General features: G+C 44.0%; 1 long non-coding RNA gene across 1 annotated transcript; it reads left to right on the forward strand.

Moving 5' to 3' along the window:
* The first annotated feature begins 1,176 nt into the window (after positions 1 to 1,176).
* LOC137158226 (uncharacterized) lies at positions 1,177 to 6,353 on the forward strand. The gene is made up of 3 exons (XR_010921334.1): positions 1,177 to 1,260; positions 4,894 to 5,064; positions 6,175 to 6,353. It is a non-coding gene; the product is annotated as an uncharacterized lncRNA (long non-coding RNA).
* Positions 6,354 to 8,998: the final 2,645 nt, after the last annotated feature.

Here is an 8,998-nt window from a genome sequence, read left to right on the forward strand (position 1 = left end):
AATTATCTATTTACCTATAGAGAGAAATACCTCTAATTTATAGCACACTTCTGCAACACCTAGTAAAGCCGACTCCTGTGGTGGTGGCTGGAGCATCCATGTCAATCTGCTAGTTCTCACCTTTATTCAGCATTGAAAAGACAATAGCTCCTAGTTTCCTTCCTGTGTTACTGAGGGCACTTGAGATTATTAAAACTGAAAGAATTTTGTAAAGTCAAATGTACTTATCACATTGATACACTTTATTTACATTTTGCATCTTACATTCAGGTGGGGACAATGAAATTTGACTTGTCAGTTTCATGCTCTGTCTTTCAAGCACTAGCTAGCCCAATACTGTAATATCTTGGTTGAAGACACTGAAGGGGAATGTTTAAAACGAAACACAAAACTTTTTTCACTGATTTTTCTTGTGTAATTGCACAAAAATGTTCTTTTTTAGTCCAATCTTTTTTCCATTCAGAACCTAAATATTGGATCTAAATAATCTGGCCCGATTTCTTCACCAATGACTAATAAAGTAAACACAATAGATAAATAATAAAATAAAAATAACCGTAACATCAATTATATTAAATAAAATAATGAAAGAAGTCAAATCCTGAAGTCCTCACTAAGTTTTATCTTCCACTGAAGTCAGTGAGAGTTTTGCCTGTGTAAAATTTGAGAAAAATCTTCAAATTTGTCCCAAGAATGAATAAATAAATAATAAACAGGTATCAAATGTAAGGCACTTTACAGCTTCAAAGCACCATGCAAACATGGACAAATGTAATTAATGAGGTTGAAAACTCTCTTTTTAAATAGTGTTTTATAGGTCTTAGCCAAGTGTTTAATATTTTATGCTGTTAAATGTTATTTTCTGTATTTTACTGATGTTAGTGTTTTATGAGGTTCCGATTAGCTAAGTCATCTCCTTCCTGGGGCACTTGGACTTTAGTTGGCTGTGCAGCTTCCCATGCTCCTGGACTGGGAGTGGAAACTTCCTACCTAACTGTGACAGAGTGCTGGGCACCAGTAGGTGAGCTAGCATGCTGGTCACTTAGACATTAATCAGTTCCCCTAGAGAAGGCTGAATGGGGATATGCAGCCAATTAGTTGATCAGGCTGATGAATAAATTAGCCATCAGCTGATGGATATAAAAGAAGACACAAGCAGGAAGTTGGGGGTGGGGGAAAGGGTTTGGACTAGGATGTGCTGTGATTGTGAGGAAGGGTGTGTGTTGTTCCCTGGCCTGGTGTGAAAGGGCAAGAAACATTGTAAGGGCTTTGCTGCATGAGGCTGTACTGGTGTTGGTGATGGGTGTATAAGTAAATCCACATGAAGTTGCTACTTGCTGTAGGGTCAGGAGTTTCTGGGGCATTAGAAGACTGGGATGGAGGTTGAATGTGTTAAACTGACATTCATGGTTATTATTCTTTTACTGTTAATGTGGGACTCTGAGCTTGTAAGGTTTCTCCTCTTGTACCTGACAATGTTTAAGCCCAGCTTGTGCCTTGCCCTGTGTGTGCCCAAGGGATGGGGAGTGCATAGTCTCAGGCCTCATGGTCTTGGCCCACAAGGACCAGGAGGAGAATAATACAGTCAGTAACAAAGGGAGCCAGGTCTGGAGGCAAGAGAGCACTTAAGCATGTGCATTAAAATTAAGCATGTGCTTAAGTGCTGCCTTGAATAGGAGTGGGTCAGGGTTCTGGTCTTTCAATGGCACCCTCTTGGGGTGTTGAGGGAGTTAACTCAAGGGTGGGTGCTCAGTAGCACCCTGAAGGATATGGATTCTCATCTCACTGGCTGGGTGCCTTTAGATGACCTCCCCTCTTGAGGTTCTGGGGAACAAACCACTGATTTAAGCATAGTGAAATAACCAGAAGCCAGCCTCCTTTCTCCCTTACCCTCCTGGAAAAACTAGCCCAGCAGGGGAGCTGTTTGCCTGGAGGGGATGGGGAACCAGGAATCAAAACAGTGTGAGACTAGTTCTTTGCGTGGTAGAGCAGAGAGTGAGGAACATGCCAGCTGGCCAGGATTTCAATTCCCTGGTGTGATCCAGACTTGTCCAAGCCAATCCAGGACCACTGGCAGCTATGCTGCTCCTTTTGGACTCTGCATCCTTTTCTTAAAGGGGCAGTATTCGCACCCAGTCATCCTAGTCTTTAATATGCACACCTTGGAGAAGAATTGTTTACACTGTTTACAGAACCTGGAATATATTGATTGTTTTCTTCATTGTAGCTTTACTTTTATGCTGTGGATCACTCAGGTTTGGGCCCAATTGCTTCCTGACTTAAACCCATTGACATTAAGGGAAGTACAGCTGGGTTTTATTTGACCCTATGTTTCTAGCATGCCCTGTAGACGATTGGAAATTTTACAGGGTGGGGAGGTTAGGGGAGAGGACAGTGATGACCTGAAGCTGATCCCATCAGATGAGATGGCTTACAACCAGTTTCTTCAGTAGCATTGCCAGGTCTCATCATTTTAGCATGTCTCTCTCAATACTTGGTGTTCTTCTTAAATCTCTGGTTCCTGGAGTCATGTTATTAGGTGAGACTCTCAGCTTTCATATTTTAGAAAAACAAATGTCTAGGCCTCGTGGTTGCAAGTAAAGCTTGAGAATGTGACCCCTGAGTGCTCTAAATCCAGAAGGTGAATAACAAGAACCCCAAATGTATCTCTTTTTTTAAAGTGAAAACTGATCTCATGATTTCTGGGTGCCTGACTCATGATTTTTGAAGGCTTGAGGCTGGCAATGCTGATATAGAGGAACACACAAGTAGAGCCTTCAGATTCAAATGTTTCTGCCTATATTTGGGTATATATGTGTGGGGCTGTGTGAGAATGTCGTATCATAGGTAGTGGTGTGGGTGTAGGGTGAGGAGAAGGGTATGCCAAAGCTTTCATGAAAGGTAAGATACCTCTGTTAATCTTGGTAGCTTACTGTCCGAATAGTTAGGTAAGGAGGGTGTTAGGTTCTGATGTACCAGTGTTACCCACACAAATTAGGGCACCCCTCCTTTACCCAATCCATAGGGCTCAAGGCACAACCCGGTTAAGGCACCCCTACACTTTCCCAGTCCACTAGGGCTGAGGGGGAAAGGCACCTACTTGCACCCAATTCACACTCTAGGGCTCAGGGTCACCCATTCCCAGTCTTTAGGGCTCCGAGCATATTTTTCTGTGGGTTTGCTGGGCCTTTTACCAGTGAAGGAGCCTTACTCAGTAATATCCTTATTCTCTATTTATTAACAATCACCAACACAGAATACACACGCGAAGCATACAGTGCTCAGCATTCCCAATAAGGCAGACAAACTTCTCCTGGTGGCCAATCAGGATTAGGTCCTCTGGGGACTCCAGTTTCTGCCCACAATGTTGGTAACGTGTTGAGGTTCGGCATCTCTGATCTTGGGCTGAGTCCTGGAGTTAAGTTCCAAAGAACTTCCTTTTGGACCTTGGTTTATAGAGTTAAAACTTGGGTCTTGCTTAGCTATACCTTAACCAATCCTTTTGAACTAAAGTACTACAAAACACCAATCCTAGCCCACTACGAAACAGTTCTTTAACCAATCATATACCACCACCTTAGCTGATTTAAATATTGCACAATTAGTTAAGCAACAGACAGAAACAATCAAAGAACCAGACAGAAATCATTTAGATAAACAATGGGGAAGTGGGAACCATAAAGACCAAAACAATGAGGTGTATATTTTACAACCATAACTGTTGATAAGTGATTCGTTGCCAGACATCTTGATGTCTGTTCTTTATCTGGTGGTTGTAGGTACTATTAGGACAGTAGCACCTTCTTAACAGCCCAATATTACATTGTCTGGATGTAATTTAGAAAGAATGTGAAGATGTGACTCTGCTTTCTGTCTGCTGCGGTCCTAATATACTGCTACTGCTTAGCTAAAGAACAAGCCCTCAGACCCTACACCAGCTATAGCCAAGAGGAAAAAATTGTTCATGTGTGACGACTTCTAGGTATTTCGAGCCCACATTATGCAGTGCCACTCTCTTAAGCCAGAAATAATATTTACCGGTGGCCTGCTGCACCTATGAAGTTCCTTGTGTCAAACTGTTCTGCAGCAGCTCAAGAGCATGAGTTCCATCCTCAGGGCAGACAGTTAAGAGGCCGGGCACAAACCCCAAATTGGCTGAGCGGTCTATACTTCAATTTCACCAACCAATTATCAAGTGTAAACTCCTCAGGCACTTTAACAGGCTTAACATGGAGTCACAGACAGTCACCGTAGGTACTGTGATCTATCTTGCCACCCGTGTCAGCCTGCCTTTGTGATAGATGGTCCTTTACATCAAAAATCACAACAATATTCCCAAAGGACCAGTCACTTACCTACCCTAGGTCAATTGCACCTTAGATCTCACACTAAAGACAACATTTGTAGCCATTCCTATAATTATTTATCTAAAGATTTATTAATTAGGAAAAGGAAATCAGTTATTTGCAAGGTTAAAGCAGGTAAACACACACACAAATGTTTTATATCTTAAGTTTAAAAAGGTTATAGAAGCTTCTATAATAAGCCAGCTCTGTATATCCTTTAGGGCTAACCCAAGCTAAACACTGGGGATCTCTTGCATATGCCTAGAAAACCCTGCCATCGAGAATCCATGCAGCACAGAGATAGTTTCTTCTTGTAAGGGATTTTTATTCCCTTTTTCCCCTTCTCTGAGCAGCCAGCTCATCTGATGGGAGGGGTTTACTTGCTCATCTACTCTTCATGGGGAGGGAGAAGAGCAACCAACAGAGTCTTTTGCCCTCTGGTGTTCCACAACAGTTTGGCTGGCATTGATGGGCCTTCTCTGTTGGACAGTATGTAACATGTTTTATTCTAAGCTAGCATTTCACATTAATGTCTCCCTTCCATCAGGTGACTTCCACAGCTACAGCGGCTTACAGTGCAAATGCTCAGATGTTACTTTACAATATGAGATGCAGATGTTACAAATGAGATTAATGCCGGCAGCAATTTAAGGCATTCGATAAAGTCTAAGCACATTTTTATAACCCTACTACATATTTTAACAACACTGACACCCAGGTGAGCCAGACTGATTCCAGCTGTGTATTTTCAACATCCAAATGAGGCATGGCTTGCCAGCATCACTCCTTGTTTCAGCCAGAGTGCCCTTTCCTTATGCCAAAGAGTCTCTTTTAACAACAGCTATAGGTGCTGTAAGGTGAATAAACCCAAATCACAGGGATGAAAGGTAATGTAGTGAATATCCCTGGAGTCCATATCCTGCCACACTGACTATGTCTGATTCTATCAAAGTGGCAGTGGACAGGAGGCGTAAACAGCTGAACTTGCATTGCTAGAGGACAAACATTTAATGTTGGCACATGCCATGTCCAAGACATCCCATCGTCTCTATCCATTCCTGGCAAAGAAACAAAGCCTCAGCCTTGAACTAGTGGCCTTGGAGACAACTTGCCCATGTGGTTTGGAGAGAAGGCTGAGTTTCTGGATTCTGTTCCCAGAGGTGTATTGTCCTCTGATTCACAGCTTCCACATAGGGGGTTCAGTGCCATGTTCTTAGACAAGATCCACCCTGTGCCTGGGAAAGCTGCTAGAGCGGGATGTCTCACTCTGGCTTACAGCTACTGATCAGGGTTGGAAATACAACCATCTGCTTGGTTTCTCTTTCCCTGAACCGGCAAAGGCCTGGAAGGATTGTAGAGATGGAGCAGAGGATGGTGCTGTCTCATATCACTCAGTTCTGAGCCTTGCCACTGGTTAATGATCATCAGGCTTCGCATTTCTTTGAGACTGAAGGTGCAGCTGTGACAATTGCCATCTTGGTTGTAACTGGGGAGTGAACTTGGGACCTCCATATCTAAAATCATCAGCCATTACAGGTTGAGTTAAAGGACTAAATTGCTTAACAGGCAGCTGTAGCAGATTCATGTGCTCTGTGAAATACGTAATACACAGACCAGTGGGTTACTCTATACATTGTAGAAGCGAGACAATACTATTGAATGCACTTAAAGATGAATGCATGTAAACCTTATGAAAGTTTCTACAAAATGAAGGCGAACAGGCAGAATTATATGGAATTATATGGAATGTATCACAGCATTATTGCCAGCAGGCTCCCCCTCTCCTCCTTTGCTTTTCATCATTACTAACTACCCGTTCTGTTCCCAGACAGTATCCAGTAAAATCAAAGGCAATGCCCTCCAGATGCAGGAAGATGGGATCTGGCTGCCGGAGAGGATGCTATTTCAGAACAGTTCCAGATGTCGCTATTGTCCCATTATCCACTGATCTGATCAATCCATCCAACTTTCAAAGGCCTGTAACAAAGGTATGATAAAGCCTTTTGAAACATGTATCTCACTCCTATTTGATTGGAATGTCGGAGTCTGACCCAGTTACTGCACGGCTGGGAAGGCTGCCCTCCCCCGTCCCTTCTGGGGGTAACACAGTGCTCCTGCTCCGGCTGCTGAAAACCTTGGAGGCCTCTCTTGTGCATTGCTGTCACTGGCAGCAGGAGGAGGAGAAGCATATTCCTCTGAGTTGAATCCACATATTGGCTTTCTCCCCCCTGCCTCCTGCAAAAGTGCTATGAATTCTAGATACACAAAGGGCCAGATCCTCTGGTCTGCCCAAGCCATGTTCAGTGCGCACACTTTAAGCTGAATTTGCAGCTCCTAGATCCTGGCCAATTTGTGCCAGCCCAGTCCCTGGATGAGTTAGCCTGAAAACGGCTGTAATGTAACCTGGCTGCCTCAAGTGCCCAAGGCCATTCTGGTAGCCGGTGGGGCTTAGTACACCCCAGCCATGCCCCTGAACTTTTTCCAAGCTCAGGAGCTGGGGGTGGGAGATGGGGAGGGGTGGTGAGAAGAAGTGTGACTGGCTTAGGGGCACCTAGGGCAAAGATGTTTGAATGGCTGGATCTGTGCTGGCTTTAAAGCTGTTTCATTCCACTGGAGTGGCACAAAGCAGCCAGAGCAGAGGCCAAGATTTGATCCCTGATATTTTACTTACATACACAACTTGCTTGATTTGAGGAGAGTGTTGTCTAGTGATTAGCGCAGGAGACTGGGGACCAGATGTCCTAGGGTCATTTCCTAGCTCTGACACTAGCAATCTTGAGCAAGTTGTTGAACCAAATTGTGCCTCCATTATCCATTTGTGAAATGGAGAGAATAACCTTTAATGATGCCTTCATCTGTTTCTAAAACACCATGAGATCATGGATGAAAGTTGCTATGGAAGTGAGCCCTCAGGTGAGAAATGGTTACAATTTGCTGAGAGCTTCTTAGCATTGGGAATATTTTCTTCGTTCTGCTTTAATGAGATTATAAAATCTCATTAATTTAAAATCAATATAACCTAAAAGCAAAGCATCCCAGGGAAGGGAAGCACTCTTCAGTGCATAGACTTGTCCTCTAATGCCATTGTGCAGCTTAGAGTACATCCCATCATAAGTGGCTCTTCTCCATGTCGTGAAAAGGTTAACTCAGGAATTGAACAAATCAGAGCATGCACAACAAGAAGTGGCCTGACTCTCCCTTCATCACACACCTGAACGTTTATTCTGAGATCAGGTCAGAGGCATTTCCCCCACCCCCATTCTCTCCTTATGGTGGGGCAGGTGACTTGAAAGAGTAGTGCACCATGCCTTCTGGCAACAGCACTACTGTGGAAGCTTTACTGCAACAAGGGATTAAGAGTGGGATTTTCAAAGACACCTAAGGGCGTTAAGTGCCTAACTTGCAGTGAAAACTTAAGGGAGTTAAATACCTCTGAAAATTCCAGCCAAAAACTAAACTTCAAGGAAGCCCAGCAGAGACACCACTTCCTGCTGCCACCAGCTCCAGTGAGGGAGCAGGGGAGAAATCAGATGGTTGGATTATCTTTCTTTTAACTTAAACTCTCAAATGCATGTCACTTTCATGCTGGTGAATAACTGACAGCCCTGGAGAACCAAGGTCTCTACTTGTCTACCAATATTAGTGACAGTTGTGGTGAAGAAACCATTTTAGTGTGAACATCGACTCTGCTTAGGAACGGGAATGAGGTCACTTCATAAACGCTATCAAAGAGCCAGGAGAAGATAATGACTTTTGGTCACTATTGACCTATGCTAGATTTAGCCCTGGGCCTGTGACTCCCAGTCCCTTCCACTGTCCCATCCTTCTTCCTAATCCCATCTCCACTGCCCGTCCCTTGCATTAGCCTCTCCCCCATATGATCGTCTCATTGATTTGTTGAATGCTAATAAATGACAGCAGGTGTGTAAGGGGTGGGACCGGCAGTGGAAGGATTAAATCGTTAGTTCTCTTGTCACCCTCTGCCATCATGAAATGGTTGTAGGTCTGTTAAAAGCCCCGATAACTCTAGATCTCTAAAACATGACTGCAAGCTCCTCTGTCTTCTCTTGGAGCAGAGTGCTGACATTGTGAATGCTGGGCTCCTGGTCCCCAGACTGGAGTGCAGTGAATTCACTAAACCCATCTCAGCCTGGCTGGCTATCACAGGGAATTTACAGCAAGGCAGCTCTATTCTTGTCCAAGGTTTCATCATCAGACAATTTTAAGTCCAGCTTTGTCTCCCAATTTCTTTAATTACCGGCTCCTCCAAACCCATGTGATGGGATAAATAAAGGGTGCTTAGTAATAAACGGCTCTTGTCAAGCCTGCTCGATGTCTGAATCGTGGACAGAAGGAGATGTCACCTCATTGTTAGAGTGGCAATACAATCAGTGAAGGATGAGCCCTCCCCCAGCCCTTAACTTCATTCATGAAAATTCAGCCATCATGCCCTCAGAGTCTGATGTGCACCAGCTGTCACTCATTAAGCAGCAGCAATACAGAATTTGGACAGTGCTGTGACATGCCCGGCTGTTGCATCTCATTGTTTCAAGGCAACACATTTATGTTCAGTGCACTACTCTCCTGCAGCCATGCCGCTCTGGGCTGTGATCAGAGAGGGGCAAACCACTTTGGGAAATAGCTCATCAACC

The sequence above is a fragment of the Emydura macquarii genome, unplaced genomic scaffold (genome assembly GCF_026122565.2).
Source record: "Emydura macquarii macquarii isolate MOO-44397 ecotype Brisbane River unplaced genomic scaffold, CSIRO-AGI_Emac_v2 contig_1644, whole genome shotgun sequence".
Lineage (NCBI taxonomy): Eukaryota > Metazoa > Chordata > Testudines > Chelidae > Emydura > Emydura macquarii.